Below are 18,708 nucleotides of genomic sequence, written 5' to 3'. Positions count from 1 at the left end.
ACCATCTGCTCAAACTGTAGGTTCCTCATCCTCAGAACATCCAGAGCTGGAAACAGGTCACTGATCAGGCTTGTGAAAATTGGGATATCATCTGTCACTATTTTATGCAAATTGAAGTCCCTTAAGACTCGCATAAGCACATGGAAAAGGAGGGTAAACAATATATCACAGGATTAAGTTTTTATTCAAAGGCAAAACACCATAAACATATTTTACCCAAATCTCAGGTCTATTCTTGTGTCCTTGTTTCAGGGACCTTGCAATTACCAAAACTGACTTGATAGCATGAAGTCCCCAGTTATAACATCCCTACAAAAACCGCACTGAAAAGAAGTCTCCACATTTTAGAAACAGTACATCTGGCTAAAAAAAAATTAAACAGAGTTGATAATGAAACCAGGAGATGTAGGAACATACTGTGCTTAATAAGATTTTGGTAAGATTTAGGCAAGTTTTTGTTGTTGTGTGGTTTTGGTTTTGTTTTTTCACAAAAAAATTTGTTGTTGTTTTGCTGTCTGAAAGGGTGGTTAAGAGCAGGATATGCATCTAAAAAGCAGCCTGGTGTGGGACATGTCCAGTGTACAAGGACTTTATTTGTCATGGTATGACAGGACAAGAAGTCCCTTCACAACATATGCACTGAAAGCCCTGATAACCCTGTTCTGCAGCAGTTTCCATAGGCTAGAGTCCTAGTGTCCCAAAAGTATATTTAAAGTTTGAAAAGGCCCAACACTGGAGCCCTCAGAGCTCTCTGAACTGCTGTATATTTTATGCAGAAACCCAGATTTTTTTCTCAAAGGTATTTGATTTCTCCCATTTCCATTAAAAGTAAACCAAATGAGAGTTAAAAAGTAAACGAAGAAGAACATTCTAGATTTTGCTTCAAACATTAATGTTAATATTATTATTGTAGCTATGATTAATCCTGAAGTGGCAAGCAATGATATAAATTACTTTTCTCAATTCAGAACGTGCCTCTGTGACAAAGTAGTCATTAGACTCAAGGAATTCTTGTTCTAGTGATGCAAGCAATATTAATTATCTTTAGATATGCATGGTTTAATTTCATTATCTCTAGAAAATTGCAAGAATGTGTCAGGAAATATTCAGGATATTTAGACATAATTTTGAAATTATTCAGGCATAAAAATAAAGGGTTTTTTATTTAATAAAGGCCTTGCCTGCTATTTGAGTTTATAGCTTAAGGTTGAAGGGTTCTTCAAGTTCTTTTTCTTTTGATAAAAATGAATATTAGGAATATCTTGTGAAAAATTATGCAGCTGCAGATGATTAAAAGAGCATATATACAGGAAAGAGATCATACAGTTTCTAGGCTTTGCATTTTTAAGATAATATTTCTGAATATGGATTCTTTCTAGTATAATAATTAAATTATTTAGAAATGCTTTTCCACCCCCTTTTTTTCAAACGGTTGTCACTGTTTTTACTGGGGAAAGTTTAAAGACATAGTCATTACAATATGCTACCTGTTTTTCAAAATATTTTCTACTCAGTTATTCTTTTCTCCAAAAGGTAGTTATTTACAAGGGTGTTACACAGCAGCACAATGTAGTCAGTCATCCCAGGTATGAAGTAGTGATATACAATTATTTAATGCAAAACTAACAAATGTCCAAAGTTAAGAAGAAGGGACACTTTTTTGCAAATTCAAGTCTGACAATTTATCAAGGATGGACATGTGATTGAAAGTGTCTTTAAAATACAAGATAAGACAATGTGCATTGATCACTCCTATTATGCAATATTCAGCTGCAGTGATATGGAGTGTGTATTAATGGGTATGTGTTAAGTCCAGAAGCCCAAAGAACCCTCACCTGCTCAGGGAGCAGCTCCCTTCTGAGAGGTTACAAGGTGATGAACTTCCTGGCTAACCAACAGGCATCAATAAACCCTTCAGCAGCCAACATCATTTTAGAGACCAGTTCAATGTCAAGGACAACCATGGCACAGGTTCTAGGGAAGAAAAAAACCCCATAATCCAAATACACAGATTAGTATTTAAGCACGGTAAGAATAAGTCAGCTAAATCAAATATCTGATGTGTGCAAACATTTTTAAAAACAGAGCTCAAGAGAGTCACAATTAAGAATGTCAATCAAAGCTGACAAGGACCCTAGTTCAAAGCAAAATGAGCTAATTAGGCACCGGCGATTGTTAGTATTCCATAACACTGCTGCTCAAAAGAGGCATCTGAGAAATACAGACAGGTACTGCCCAAACTCAGAGCAGGCACAGGCTGCAGTGGTGTCACTTGTCAGCGACCATTGGGGTACAGCCAGCAGCTGTACAGGGTCTGGAAGTCAAGTGAACACAACTATTGCCAAAAATGCCATCCTTTTTTAAGGTGCTTAATTTTTTTTTTTTTTTTTGAGAGTTTTAGTGCTTTTATATGAAGGCTTGGTTGCCTTTAGAGGTTTTTACTGTTTCTTTTCTAAATATAACTGCTCAAAATTTAGAATAAAACCGCAGACATTTTAATGACACAAATGAAAAGATCTATTAAATCTCATTTTTAAAGGAACATGAAATAATAATGTTATTGATAAACAATTTCACAATTTCCTCATTAAAAATCATTACTTAAGTTACATACTAGCAAAGAGAATAGCTTGGATTTTGCATTCAGGCCAGCTACAAACCAGCAATTTTTTCCCTCAGACCTCTTTCTTACTACTGAAAAAAATTAAATATTTCCTTTCTTTCTCCATTCAGAAATATATTGCTGAACTAAATGACCATCTTTAATTAATCATATTTAAGTATGAACCTGAGGTTTTCATGTAGTTTTGTCCGACCTGCACATCCAGGGATCCTAGTAATAAATATTCCAACTCTGGATTTCAGTGTAATGTTTTTTAGCAAGAAATCTTAAAAGAAAGATAGCACAAAGAAGTATTAAAAGAAAGATACTACTTACAAAAAAAGAAAACTTTCTATACCTTAGCAAGCAGAGCTATTTCACTTTAGGCATCTGCTTTTAGTAATCTGTCTGGTATTGAATTCAGGAGGAATTAGAGCTGTTATTACATTATAGCTCTGTGGACTATTAGAGCCACAGAGAGTGCATGTAGCTGAAGCATGTCTGTAGGAAGAATCATCTTTTGAAACAGAATAAAGGAGACTAGTAGGGATGTAGAGAGTAGACAATATAGAGCAAACAAAAATCAAAATGGAGAAAGGCGAACATAGGACAGTGGAAAAACAAAGCATGTCTCAAAAGCACTGGAGAGCCCTGGAACCACTGAGATTTCTTGCAAAGTTGAATCTCTCCAAATTTCTCACCCATAGGGTGTCAGGATCTCACATGGTAGAACTTGAACTGGTTTCAATAGCAAAACTTTAATTGTAATCTGGAAGGACACGGATTTACTGACATTTATTCCTACAGTTTGAAGAGAGAATTATCTTTGGGTAGTACATTACACAGATGATTTTGTGTTACCATCTAGTCCTTCATTTATAGTTTCAGAGGAAGTTTGGAGGAAGATATTACAAGTTCAGTATTTATAGTCTGCAGAGGACAAAGAAGGACTCCTAACATGCTCACTTCGTTTTCTCCCTAATTTTATAATGGATAGTCTTTAATTGTACTGCCACTACTGACTAGACTTCTACCAAGAGATGATTGAATTCCTCAAAGCACCTCAAGCTCCTGTCTGGACCAAACCTTTATAGATATTACCTACAGACTAAAATTAAAAGATTTAACCTTTTTTTTTTTCTTTCTTGAAAGCAACAGTTTCCAATGTAATTCACATGAAAAAGAAGCTGAACAACAATCTCCATACTGCTTAACAGAACATCTCACCTCATCATCCATGTGTTCTGAAGAGCTGAAAATTTTCACCATCATACCAAGGGCACAGCCTAAATCTTCCATGGTCTCTGTTTTATCTGTGCCAGCTGGTCCTGCAGAAGCAACACTCACTGCTAGGTGGAGAGCCTGGGTTGGAGTAATATATCACCTTAACTTATGAAAAGGGATTGTTTGCATTGCAATGAACTTCTACAACTTCAGGAGCTTTTTTATAACTCTTACATTTCATGGATGATTTATTCCAAGTCCATTTTCTCATTATAATTTAATGTCCTAAACCACAAATGTATCTCTTCTATATTCATGTAAAATCATGGTGTGGTATGATTTGGAAAGTGCTTATTTTAGAAAAGAAAACTAACTGCATCAATATATTTTATCAAGAAGGAAGATCCTATCAGTGATCACATAGGACAGGTAACAGGAGGCTGTAGTTGCCTATTAAAAGGCTGCTTTGCCTATTTAAAAGACTTGAGCCCCAGAATGTGGCATCCCAGCTGAGGGCTGTAAGCATTAAGCCAGCCCAGATGCCTGAGTGTATTTTTTCGGATCACTTATTTTAACAAGAAATACCATATTGGATTCAAACATGCCCAGAAGAAAAATGTTTCACTGTATGTGCTGTGAAAAAAAAACACCCAAAAAAACCAACAAAAAAACCCAAAAAACCCCAAAAAATCCCATGGTTTGGACTTTCAAAAATGAACAAAAAAAAACTTTGCTGAACTCCTGATTAACCTTGGCAAAGATCTGCTCATATTCCCCTTCAGACAAGACAATGAATATATAGCCTAAGTTATGCAAAAAATATTTCAGTTATTATAAATGTAATTGTCATTAAAATTATACCATTTCTTAAGTATGTGCACCTACGTGCACATACATTCAAAATATATTGTGTCTCGATAACCTCATAATATACATATGAGGTAGGAAAGAACTATGAACTTCTACAAAACATTTAACTTTTCATTCGCTGAAACAGATAAAGCAGGCACTGTTATTTGTACTAGTCATTACCTGTCAGTCAAAGGTGTAATAACTTGCCAAAGGGTATTTCCCAAGTACTCATAAAAAGTACTGAAACAAAGCATCAGAAATGTTGGCAAAACAGTGTTTCTGGATATCATCCCATCTATGGATTGACCTGTGACAGTCAAGCAAAAGCTCTGGAACTGAAGACCTAAGAGCCATCAAAGAGTCATGATGCCAGGTAGGAGCTATTCAGGTGGTCCAAATGCCACCCATCACAAAGCTGCAGCTCTCACACCTCATTCCCAGTCACTTATGACTAATAACTACTACAATCTATTATAAAGGATTAGATGCACCTCGAGGCATTGGTGCTTTTATACAGACACAAGTGCAATAGAAGATAATTTTAGTAGAGCTCTTACAGCAGAACACAAGGCCTCTCTGTACAAACAATGCAGTCTTTGCAAGGGAGCTGACATTACTTTGACTGCAATGAGTTTCATTTTACTGCTCAAGCCTTGTTTCTTCTTATCTGAATGCCACCTTAAAAGCCCATTTTATTTCTGAGGCTCAGGGGGAAAATAAGAATCCTTTCCTATTTCAATTCCAGTTCAGTGAAACATTTTGTTCATTCAAACCAATAGCATTAATTTTACCTTAACTAAAGTCGTACATAGTTTAAATATACCAAAATTTCAGTTGTCTGCACTTATAAAAAATCACCACAAGAAGAAAAGATACTTTGGAGATCATCCTCTGTGCATGCCTTTGAAAGGAGAGCAAAACAACTGTGAATTACTGAAGACAGAACAAACTGGGAATGCAAAATATAGCTGATTCAAATATGCACCTTCTGGGCTTGAAGGGTTGCGGATACATTTCTGCTATGAATGTCTTTGGTGCAAATGGTCATGATTTTTTCATGATCACCTGAGGAAAATTCTCCAAGCAGCATGGTAATAAAGAGCATTTAGCTCAGTGACCTGAAAAGATTTAGGTATCCCTCTAAAACCAGATGGCTTCCAGTACCTCTACCATTATCACTACTAGAAATTAGTTCTGCCTACATCATGAACTAATTCACCATAAAAACTGGCTTGTATGTACAAATTTTCTCATATTCAACATGAGATGCCAGAAGAAACCCTGATTTAAACAGAAATTTGAACCATCTCCAAAACAGGAACAATCCAGGTGAGCACAAATGCTGCAGGTGGTCAGCTAGGCAGGGTAGGAGGAATGGATGGATAAGAAGTTGTATGTGAAATGGAATTGAAAATTCTGTGGTTTTAATCTCCATAGAGATATGTACCAAGCTTTGCAAAATTGCACTAATTGTACAAGAACATTTATTGGCAAACTAAAAATAGTCCTTAGGAAAGATCAGAGACATTTTTAAAATAGAAAAAGCAATAAGGAGATGATTACAAAATATGATATAAGTGATTATACAGAGTTATGTGATACACAGTGACTATGGAATTATTCAGGTTTCATATTAATAGGGGGGAAACCCCCTATCTCAGCTATTGCATGTAATTCTAAGGAAGAAATTCTAAAAATACATGAAAATATCAATAGAAAGATTGTGTCTTTCTATTGTGTCTTGTGCCTTTTCTATTACAGGGAAAATATAGACATTTCTGACATACATTCATGACTGCTTTAAAGTCACTTTCCTATTTTTTATTTCCCTTCAGCAGATATTCTGTGTTGGAAAACAAAACCAAAACTACTGAAAGTTTTCACAAAGAGAAAGAGTACTCACAGCAGGAGAAAAACATTCAGGAGAAGTTTGAGGTAAAAAAAGTAAAGCAAAAAATCAAATGGCACAAGATATCCTTCTGAAATGGGACTAAAACTAAACCTAGACTTAAACTGTTTGGTTTGACTAAACAAACCTAATAGTTTTGGTTTCCTTACACAAATACACAGGTGTAATATTTGTACACATACTGAATGTGTACTCTGTTCTTAGCACACCATTGTGGCAGTATCTTCACTTTTAGCTTGTCTCAGTTCAGAATAGTCCCACAAAACCTCAGTAATTAAGATGTGATAAAAATGCCCATGAGGCCATAGAAATTGACAAAAAGCTATTATTTCTTTTTTCAGTGGGTGCTGTAAAATATGTTATACTAATATGTTAATACATTTAATATGTAATATTTTAATATGTTTAATAATTATTTAATATGTAACTATACTAATATTACTATTTTCACACTGTATTTATTTTCTATCAATAAACAAAAAGGGGATATCCATACCTGACAATCCTCCAGGGCTGTTGCCAAGTTTTCTTTCAGTCTAGCAGATGCCATTTCTACATCTAAAACCCATCAGGTTTATGAAGCACCAAGTTTAGCCTGGGCTGGGTGGTCAAAAACTCACTGTTTTCTCTGCCTCTCTTCAGAGGCCAGAATGGCCTCCATGGAGCAGAGATATACTGCATTGTGTACAGTTTCCTCAAGGTGAAGCAGCCAAGACTCCATCTGTCGAAGAAAAAAAACCCCAAACATGCATAAATTTATGCACATAACATAAATGGCACATTTTTTACTAAAAATAAAGGGAATTAATCTCATTAATCTTCACAAAGGATTTTCTTTATGTCAGCACTTATTACAAATTTGAAATGAGAGTGGATTTTCCCTCCATTTTTCTCTGTCACTGTACCTTCAGTAGGATTTAGATGAGATATCAGATACTGTTTTTACATATACACTTGACTTGAACCCAGACATACTGTCTTAGAGCTCCAAATATGAAAGTCTGGAGTTTTTGTGTTCACAGCCCCAGAGTAAGCACAGACAATACATTATTTTCTGTCTCCATGCACTCAAAAGTAGCTGCATCTTGGAGAAACTATCTCCAAGAGGCAAGCTGCATATACTTGTCCATTCAGTCTGGGGCCTCCCTGCTGTGACAATCAATCATTAGAACCACAAGCAACATTGATTTTATGCAATGTGAATGCTTATGCATTCAGCACTGTTCTGAGAACAATAAGTTATTGTCTCAGGAGTTGCTATTCTGTTCTCCCTGACCCACCACTACCCAGTTAGCACACATACTGGCTGGGCAGTTGGCAAATATAAGGCTTAGAACCAGCTGAAACCTCACTCAGCTGGTAAGGGATGTGTGAGAGTGCTGGAGGTCTGGAGAGGTGTGTGCTAAAAATAAGACAGGAGAGGATTTGAAACTATAGCAGAAGACAAAGCACAAAGAGCAGCAGAAAAAAGTATGAAAAATGCAATATTCAACCATAGTCTTTATCAGTTCTGTGACTTTTAGTACTTGTTTTTTTTCATTTTCATTACTTCCAGTAAACAGTAAACCCCCTACACTTCTTTTAAAAAAACATTTAATGTATAGGAGGAAGATAGACAATTTATTAAATAATTAGGAAATTACACAGTATTGTGTAACAAAATGTTCTGGGTTTTTTCCTCCCCCCCCCAAATTTATATAATAGAAAGTAGCATTTTGTGCAATTGAAAGTGTCTATTTAATCTACATCCCAAAGAGGGCAAATTTCATGAAGGAGATTTCACATAACTCAACATGTCTGATCATTAGACCTACATTTGTCATGGAACAGAATATGCTCCTTTTCTGTGCTGTATGTCTCAAGGGCAACATTTATATATTCCTCTGTATTCTCTTGAAATTTAAGATCATCAACATTGCCCAGAAGTTAGGTGAGATGATGGGCTACTTGTATCCAAAGATACCAGATGTATAAGGAAACCATTTACATTAGACTTGTGTCAATCACATTAATGCATGCCTCTGTTAAAGTGAATGAATCTGACTGTTGCATGATTACTTACACAAGGTTTTCATGGGGAAAACCTGAGCCAAAATGATAAATCAGTGAATGGAGTTAGTTACACTTCCATCAGTTGTCAGAAGAGTCTGAAGGACAAACCTCAATATAAAACTGAGAAGTCTAGAAATGGTTATTATTTATGGCTAATGTTTATTTTACAAATTGCCTATTAAGATCTAAATGCCTTTTGTAGCTACACATCTCTCCAAAGACCATGGAGTTTGAAAATCACTGTCTACACACCAGCACGCTCTATGCCTGACACCCAAAACAGAAGAATTGTTTACTAGTCTTACATGTGGATGAAACAAATCACTGAGATTTAGTTATGTGAAGAATCTGTGAGGGCCTACCATCATGTTTGAAAAGGCTCCATGTTCAAGCCTTCATCATCTCTGAAAGCTTCTGTTCTTCTGTTACAACTCACAGCCCTTCAAAATAAAGGTTTTGCCCAAGGCACACTAAAATCTGTAGCAGTCAGAGAATTGATGGCTGCGGCTGGATAGTAACCAAGGCCAGGAGTATCATCTGGCATGCAGATAACATAGTATGAAGCTTCTGAAATACATCAAAGTGCCCATGCTTTTATATAGATGGGTGTCACAAAACCCAGCAGATCATTGTTCAAGGGAGGAGCACAGAAGGATAGCTACAAAAACATTCCTTGTGCAAGGGTCAGCAGCTCAGTCAGTAACTGCCTACTAGGCACCATAGATCTTTCAGTTTTACTTATCACTATGCATTGCTTGCCTGAAATTTGATCAATCTGTGCTAGGAGAATAGATTTGTTGATCTCATTGACCTTTTCCATTTCTAATTCCTGCAAACCTACAACCCAAAAATCCAAATAAATGCAACTTCCATGTGGCTAAATTGCCAGCAAAGACAGATCAGGATTTGTAACATGTCTCTCATCTCTTCTTGCTGAACACCTTGTACTTGTCTTAGCTGAGAGAAAAAATGTTTACTTCCTTCCTTAGGCAAAATGTTCATATTCGCAAAGTAAATTAGAAATTTGCTCATAACAGAGGTGCAGCTCAATGATATTCTCAGCTCACAAGGTTAGCTGGAAAACTTTCCTTTCTATAGAGAAAATGAAGTACATTAATACACAGAGGCTCAGCTGTTTTGGCTATGTTCCTCTTTAAAGGATGTCTAGCAAGTCTGCTGAAAAACCAAAATAGAAGAGAGGAAAAAGTATGTGCTTGCTTTCTAAGCATACAGCCAAAGCTTTTTCACGAAAAGAGTGTCTGAAAAGGAGACAGAGATTTTAATGATATGTGCCTTAAATCACCTTAAAGCCAGGGATTCCCTCCTAGTTAAGGTAAAAATCAGACCAAACATTAAAACGGAACAATACAATCCACTATTGATTTAAAATAATAACAATGAACACAGCTGTAAGAAACAGAGAAGGTGGCAAGCCTTTCACATTTACTTTCCAGAAAATGAAAGGGAACATAATTTCATTCAGACCAAGGAAACCAAGGGAATGGAATTGTGCCAGAAAAGTCCCCCAAAAGGTAAGTCTGGCCAGGGGAAACTTCTCTTCAACCTTACAAAGAGTCCAGCCTTAGCAAGTAAGGGATGAGAAAAAGAAATTTCTAACTCAACAGGGTAGTTATGTGCAGATAAATTTAAAAATAAAATCACCAAATCAACAATCAAAAAACTAGCTAAGAATCAGTTGAGTGGGGGAGGAAAGAAATCACTTTTTAAAAAGATACACATATTATGTTTGATGTATGAAGGGTTAAAAACATGAAAACACATGTTGGTATTGACACAAAAAGTATTAAGGATCAAAATATTCAATTATATGCCTATGCGAAAAGAAAAATAAGCCACATTTATTTATGTTTGACTGATGCATTCCAGGTATTAACTTGGTATCTCTCAGAACAAAAGTGACGTCTCAAGAAACAGGTTTGTGTTGGTGGTTTTTTTTAACTTCCTGTTGCAAAATTTTCCTGGAAGAAGAAACAGACTGTGACTCTAAAGCCAGGAGGAGTGAATGCAGGTGGGAATTTCAAGGCATTCCTTCAAGTGTGTGGAGAGAGAACTTTGGTTGCATGAATCCACTACCTCCTTTTGCAAATGTAAAAGAAGGACTCCCAGCTCCCTGAGTGTGGATAGAGAGAAAGTGAATTTGATCCAAACAGAACATATTTTTAAGACTTGACAATTTTGACATCATACCATCCCTAAACATTGAACCAATGCCTCAGGTTTAATTGGTTGTGTAAAAAGCAGTAGAAATCCAGTATATCAAATAGAAACAAATGACAAAAAATATCACCAGAACCTCTCACACCTGTACAAAAAGGAAACAATCTGACAGCTCTCATTTCCTGCTTGTTGCAGAATTACACTTTAGAACAGTTTGTAATCATACTGGAAACTTTACCTCTGCTGTAGAGCTTCAAAGTTTTCATACAGCTTTGGCTTTCTTGTAGTTTCCATCACATTTTCTTTATTTGTCAGTTTATATTTTCTTTATATGTCAGTCACCAACTGCTGTACAAAAAGAAAGGGAGCTATTTCAACTCTCAAATTTAGTTTTTCTACTTCATATCGTTTACTAAACTGGGATATGAAAAACATGGGAAAAAGAGCTAGTAGAATACACGTAAAATAATCAGTTTGTTTTAAGTTCTATTCCTTAGATGGAAAAAAAAAAAACAAAACAAAACTAAACTCACAAACACCTATTTTGACAGAGTTTAGACTGAATATGAAAGAAAAGTAAAATGAACAGAGAAAACTGCGAATACCAGTGATGATACCATTAAAATTCTTCAACAAGATAAAAATGACAGATTTTAGCAGAATTATTATTTTGGAGTATTTCTGCTCATGCAAGCTCAATGCCTTTTTCAATATGCACCATGAAGAAACTTATGCATGTTAAACACCACAAATCATTTCATTGCTCTTAACAGGGTTTTCAACTTGAATGAAAAAAATACTTTTTTTTGGCATATAGTGAGACATACTGCTGTCAAAGTTTCTAAATTGCAGATTTAAATAATTAGAAGTATATTTGAAATTTCAAGCACGGAAGCTCCCTATATTAGCTTTTCAGAATTGTACATGGTGAGAACTTTCCCTGGCATCTATGGATTGAATTACATGTGTACTGGCAACACAAAATTTTCATCTTTACTATGCAAGGGTTCAGTGACTTTTTTTTGGTCAGAATGACCAATTAAGGCATAGTGCTTTGTGTCAGTTGAAGTGTTTATGTTGATTGTTGTAGTCACCTTTAACTATTAATAAATAACAGGCCATAAACTTGTATTTCAACCATCACTTTCCTAAATGATATGGAGTTTGCAGAAAAGATTTCTGCACCTCAGCAGTATTGTATCTCAATAGGTGATAAAAAGGAAGTTAAAAAGCGAACAAAGAATAAATAAAAGAAGATATTAAAGACATGTGAAGGAATGACCTGCAGATCTTTGTCTCAATTTGCGACACCAGCAACTGCCAGTCCATGTGAAAGGAAAATAAGGCAGATTATTGCTTTGATGAAGATACCATGTGTTGAAATTCCATCCAAATGGAAATGACAGAATCTGCCATTTAATTAATTTACTTTGTCAGCCTTTCTCTTGTTCCATGAAATATATCACATATTGACTTTTCAGAATCACTTGCATCTGAAACTAGAAAAACAAACAAACAAAACAACAACAACAACAAAAAAGCCAGAAAAAATGGCAGTAAGCAAAACAGAGGAACTAAAGCTAATAAGATTAACAAATTCTCCTGTAATTGTTATTATTGTATATCATAAGAGAAGACATCTTTAAACACTGAAAATGGAGAGCATATTATTAAGGATTTTTTAAAAATTGAAGGAATTACAAGCTTAGAAAGCTGGTTTGTTTTTTTTTAACTCCTACATGGAGACAGGAATGATTTTAGAATACATGTAGTTACACAGCATACATGTAAATTCCCAGGACGAACATCTGGAGAAAATATAAATTGTTATAAAGGAAAAAAGTTTTAACTTGCCAAGTATATCAATGGAGTGAATAATGATACAATAATAATATTTCTAATAATTAAATTCTTATTTGATTGTTACCTAAACTTTTAAGCAGCTGCTCATTGTATTTTAACAAAGGAATTTCTATGTCTATTATTTTATACTCTTGGTAATAAAGTTCCATGGCAGTCCATGTTGGGGTGATTTCTTCCAAAGTCTGGGAATAATAAGAGCAATAATAACATCTGTATATATATATATATATATATATATATATATATATATATACACACACACACACACATATATATGTATATGTGATATATATATGTATATGTATATGTGATATATTGATAGATATATATATAGATATATATATATATATATCACATTTCATATTTGGAATTGAGGAATTTAATTAAATCATATGTAATTCATAATGATGGTAAACTACACCACAGACAAGAAGTTCATTTTGCTGGGCTGCAAATTTTGATACCTGGGTAAGTCCCATGAAAATATTTAGTTCTATGATTAATTTCTTGCAACAAGACCTAAAAAACAAATAGTTTGTTACATACTATTCTGCAAAAACAGAGGAGAAAAAAGTATATTTCTCACCTTTTCAGTACTCAACTCTTACTACACTTTGGAGTTCATCTTCTACCTTTATGAAACTGGAGTCCCAAAAGGTCTGGGAAGGTCTTCTGCTACTAAAAGCCTGATTTGTGAAGAAAAGATACAACAGGGAGCAATTAAGGTCAATGAAAAGACAAAGTCTGACATAAACATATAACAAGGTGTTCAAATGGAATCTTACCAAAAAACACAATTAAATAAGTTATATGTACTCTAGATACCAGATACGCTTTCAGATTTGCCACCAAAGTGTGGATTTACTCAGACTATCAGAAATATTTCTTGATGCTCTTGCAAGGTTTTTGTTTCGTTTTGTTTTGCCTTGTACTCTGGTGTTTTGTACTTCATAACACTAAAGGTAAGTTTATTTGCACAGTTGCCATTGAAGGTGATGTAAGATACAAACTCAGTATCTGCAGACTAGAAACCTTGGGGAGTGATGGGGATATTTGCAGTATTTTGTTGCTACTTGGTAGGATTAATTAAATTCAAGGAAAAAAACCCTTTAAAATTTTTATCTATGATTTAAAAAGATGACAGTCAATTAATTTTCATTTTCTTTTTGCTAAAAAAAAAAAAAAAATCACAATTTTTTGCTAATCCTGTTTAGGAGCTTCCTGCATTAAAAAGAAGTTTAAATGTGCATTTATTAAAACTGTATGTGATAAATATTGGTATATTGAAGAAAAATAGAAAAATTCTTTTATGCTCTCTTCTATACTTTCAGCTTCACAGTTTTTTAATTAAAAAAAATTGGAAGTTGGTCTTCAATTTTTTTTTCAAAATGGTTTAAAAGAATTTTATTCAAATTTTAAAAACCAACAACTGCTCCATGTTATTGCCTATGAGCCAAAACCATTGGGGTTTTTTAATGAGAAAAAAAGTATAAGAACTGGGTAGGTTGAATTAACATTTTTGAAGCAATTCAGGAGAAAAAATCTACTATGAAGTCTTACTTTTCTCTTACAAGATGAATAAATGGGCATGCAATAAAGACAATTTATTTCTGACTGAAAAAAATACATAAACAAGAAGAAACTTTATACCTCTTAGGTTCAAGACTTTCTATTTAACCACTGTACTGTCTGTGAGGCACAGCTGTAGTGTCCTGCAAATAGTCTGGAGAGTGAGTCTTTGTGGCTATTTTTACTTCATACTTCTGTCCCACTGGAATTTTCTTCTGCAGGGCTACTCTCAACAAAACATTTAAATACTTCAAGCAAAATAAGTATCCTCCCTTTAAAAATTACTACCTTCCCTACAGCTCCCAACACTCTGGAGTTACATGTGTGAGCAGAGATGAGCCTCTGCAAATTCCACCTGTGAAAGTGATTGTTGTCTGGAAGGGTCTGTCATAAACCTCCATCCTCTTTTTATTTCCCATACTTCCTCAGCTCAGAAAAGTGACAGCATGATTTTACATATAACTCCACAGGGGCTGGAAGCTCATTCAGAAAAATAAAGTTTTAAAGGAAAGCCCCCAAAACAAAGCATGTTCCAGAACATTCAGCTTGGACGTGAGTAATAAACCCACTGAAACATCCAAGTGGGTGGGAAGAGTGAGGAAGGGGTGGCACTGAGGCAGATAAATTGCAGAAATAGATGGCTGTGGAACCTGCCTTGGCAAACCTTCTGAGCTGCACATCCATCTGTTCCACATTAATCGCTCTCCACTGGGTTTTAGTCCAATCATCAATGCCGCTCTGAAACAGAAAGTACAGATAAAAGCATCAACAACATTTGGTAAAGACAAGCTTCTGCTACAAAACAGATAAATGGATGCAGGGCAAAGCCCATCCTACAGCAATAGCTCATGGGCCTTAATTTTTTCCTACACCACCATTACTTTGCAAGCACAGATAATAATCCATCTTCTTTCTAAATTCAACTCAAAGGCCAAGCATTTTAACAGTTTCATGTTTTAGTATCTGGTAAAAACATACATACACAACTTTCTTATGCTATTAAATACACACTTATATCCACAGATAACGTACAGGTGCACATGGGATATTTTGGGAAGATGCCCTGCAACTCCTCCTGGGGGTGCTACAAACAAAATTACAGAAAGATCAAGTACATGTATTTTTAACCTTGCCTATGAAAGGCAGCATCTTGAGGGAAACAGAACTTTGCAAGACTGATTCCCCATACAGGTCTGTACAGTGACTTTTCTGGCCTCTTGCTTGTAGATTTGTAGAGCTTTTTAATGTACAGTCCTGGGTTCTGAATTGCATTTTACGGATTTCTGAATTTTTACTCAGTTATTTTAATTAATCAAACAAGTTCTGGGTGTTAGGAAATCTCTAAAGAAAACTAAAAAGTTTGTTTTGCTTTGGGATTATCTTGAAATTGGTTGACTTGGGAACAAAGATTTTTTACTTTGAGGATCCTAAAACATAGCAACTATTATTTCATAAACAAAAGGAATAGGAAAATCTTAGGTATTTAATTTTTAAAAAAAATCAAAACTAAACCACTTCTACGATCAAATTTAAAATATAACATTCAAATTTATTCTAAATATATAAATATTTTAAAGAAAAATCTTACATTAATATAAACATGAATATCGCACACTTTTTTGAGCAACTGCACTTCTTTTCAACATAGTTTCATGTGCCTGTAGCCCAGAATAGATACTTCAAATAGTTCTGTAGGTAGATTCCTCCATTAGAAACATTTCTTTTTCCAGCATCTCAAGCTCTTGATTTGCCTGAAAGAGGGAAGGAACACTCAAAGTATAGTTGTAGGGTACAGTGAGCTTACTTAACCTGTCAGTGAAATCTGTAGATCCTGCATATATGACTCAAGATAAGAAAAGCTGAGAGAATTATGGCAAAGAGGCTACAAAGACGCATTTGCATTGCCTCTGCAAGCACCCAAAAGCATACAGAGGACTCTACATTGAAATCACAAAAGGAAAGCTGCATAGAAAGAAGTTAATTTATATTCTTGTATTCTTTAACTTATTAAACCACTTCTTAAAGTTGCATAACTGTTAACAAAGTCCCTTCATGATGTTTTAAAAAAGAGCCACTTAATAGTCTACTTTAGGCTACTCTGCTCAAGAGCACATCATGCTGACTGTGTAAAGGAACACAGGAAAGTATTTTGAATTTTAAAAACTTTTTTGGTAAGCATATGCAACACTGGAAGAGAAACAAGAAACCTGAATTTGGTGTCACTAGAATTATTACCAGCACCTGGGGAAAAAGAAAAAAAAAATCCCCAAACCAACAAACAACAAAATTCCCCAAAACACCAGTAAAACACCCCTCCAAAAAACAAACAAACAAAAAACCCCCAAAAACCAAAAGTCACCACCACCACAAAACCCCCAATCCAATAATAATTAAAAAAAAAAAAAAAACTAACAAAAACCCAAAAGACACAACTCAAAAATCTGTACATTGAAATATCATGAACTTTTGTACTGAAATGTTACAAGCAAATACGTTCTTCTGAGAATCCTCATCACCTTATTGAGATGAACATATGGATTTTCTACATCAAACTGAAAGGTAGCTTCCATTTTAAATCTTTCTCTGAATTCCATCTGCTTAGCCATGAAGAACAGGTAATGTCACTTGTCACTGATTATGTTCTTATTACGAAAAACAGAACTAAAAAGGACTGATTCCAGAATTCAACATACGTCAAGTAAAATGCATTTTCTTCTGACTAACTGTTTTGCCAGATGCCTGAAGAATTATTACTTTGTGCTATATTGACAGAGCTTTATTCTTAATAGCATTTCATTCTTTGGGCAGTTCTTATTTAACAGAGTAACATTTCCTTTAAGGAAAAAATATCACACATGGTAGAAATATACCAATAAAATCTGTATATTAACAGTAAGAATACTCCAGCATCTACTTACGAATAAGAAATTACAGCGGATGAATTATTTAACCAAAAAATAGCTTCTACTAGAATTTTTGTCAACTGGAAAAGAATTAATTTTATGGATCATTGGTAATTATAAACTATTTGAACTTAATAAGCTCAGTTATTTTATGTATAATCACATAAAATTTCATTTTAATTATGCTCAGAATATTCCACAAAGTAAAACCAAGTTCTACTTCTGCTTCTTTAATACATTTTCAAATATGTAAAGATGACCTGGAAATAGCTTTCTCATTCCACAAATCTCCCCAAGAAAAAAAATCCAGTAAACTATGTGAAAAACCTTCTAACAGGGACAAAAAAGATACCTTGACAGGGGGTTTATGTCTGTATCAAATGTAAAAGAAAGGGATGCTTGAATCTAAGTCACTTCAGAGAAACTAGAAAAACCAGCTAAAAGTACACAACAAAAATCCTACCAAAAATACTGAACCAGATGGGCACATAAATAGAAATTTCACTGTGGACTGGAAAACTCCCTGATACTGGAGAGAAGTTCTAATTATTTGATGAAAAACATTAGTTTAACTTTCACCCAACTCTATTTAACAGAATTTACATTGCAGTGCATTTTCCTAAACAGACCAATTAAAGGTCTCTCATATGCAGATCCTGCTCTTAAAACAATGGTTTTAATAAGTTCTTATTTTAGTGTCAGTAGGAAACACTACAGCTGTTGTGCTTTCCCATCTCTTCTAACCAGATCTTCTTAATTCAGGTAATTTCCCCAAATTACACTTGTCACTCACAACAATTTTAACTGGGATGAGCGTGTGGCAGAATATATAGAGAAAAAAGTGGCTGAGGATGTCTGCAAGACAGCACCACCTGACAGCCATCAAATTCTATCTTTTGAATCCATATTTGAACAGTCTCAAACTACTGCTACATCTGATATGGAAGGCAAAGTAACATGGACACTCACTGGAGTTTCTATATGGGTCTGGGAGAAGATTTATGAAAGTGAACATGATTCGGTTATTCTTAAGAAAAAAAATAGCAAAAAGTGACTACAGGCTCCATTACAACAAAATATAATGCCTCTTTTTGAACAGATTTTCCATCATTTACATAAAACAAATCTTTAAAGAGCAAAAGAAAAGATACACACACCTTACATATCCCACAATCAGGAAGTTTTGTATAAGTGTTCATTTTCTTACATATAGCTAAAGCAGAATCTGGAATTTTGGGTTGATTCAACATCAGCAAATATTTCACCTCTCTCAATAAAGGGATAGCCTCTATCTAAAGGGAAGGAAGAAACAGTTCATCTTATATTTATCCTTTCGGAAGCGTCAACACAACTTTTTGCTTACTTTGCATTTAACCTCAGATACAAAGGCATTAAAATACCATTTAAATGACTGAAGTATGAGAAGGTATACAGGAGACATAATTTAATTAGTATTCCGGAACCTAGGAGTAGGGATTTAAGGTATTTTTATGTTTGAAAAATTAAAAGAGCCATTGCATTTTACAGGGTAAGAGCTAACTGTTATTATCACATTC

The 18,708-nt window shown here is 34.7% G+C and overlaps 1 protein-coding gene across 9 annotated transcripts in view; it reads right to left on the bottom strand.

Annotated features, from left to right (window-relative positions):
- Positions 1-18,708, bottom strand: part of DNAH11 (dynein axonemal heavy chain 11) — a 79,153-nt gene that overhangs the window by 39,978 nt on the left and 20,467 nt on the right. For 5 of the 9 annotated variants that reach the window (XR_014590828.1, XM_083869028.1, XM_083869031.1 and 2 more), the window contains 6 exons: positions 14,904-14,987; positions 13,267-13,366; positions 12,100-12,316; positions 11,056-11,165; positions 3,830-3,930; positions 1,836-1,974 (listed from right to left, as the gene is read on the bottom strand). The gene's annotated coding sequence lies outside the window, so the exon portion shown is untranslated. Of the gene's footprint in view, positions 1-1,835; positions 1,975-3,829; positions 3,931-5,469; positions 5,569-11,055; positions 11,166-12,099; positions 12,317-13,266; positions 13,367-14,903; positions 14,988-15,918; positions 16,001-18,708 lie in introns of those variants that run through there. The other 4 variants (XM_083869029.1, XM_083869030.1, XM_083869034.1 and 1 more) reach the window with 4 other exon arrangements.

The sequence above is a fragment of the Zosterops lateralis genome (genome assembly GCF_965231275.1).
Source record: "Zosterops lateralis genome assembly, chromosome: 1".
Classification (NCBI taxonomy): domain Eukaryota; kingdom Metazoa; phylum Chordata; class Aves; order Passeriformes; family Zosteropidae; genus Zosterops; species Zosterops lateralis.
The sequence above is the reverse complement of the archived record's forward strand: the minus strand, read 5'-3'. Positions and strand labels throughout refer to the sequence as shown.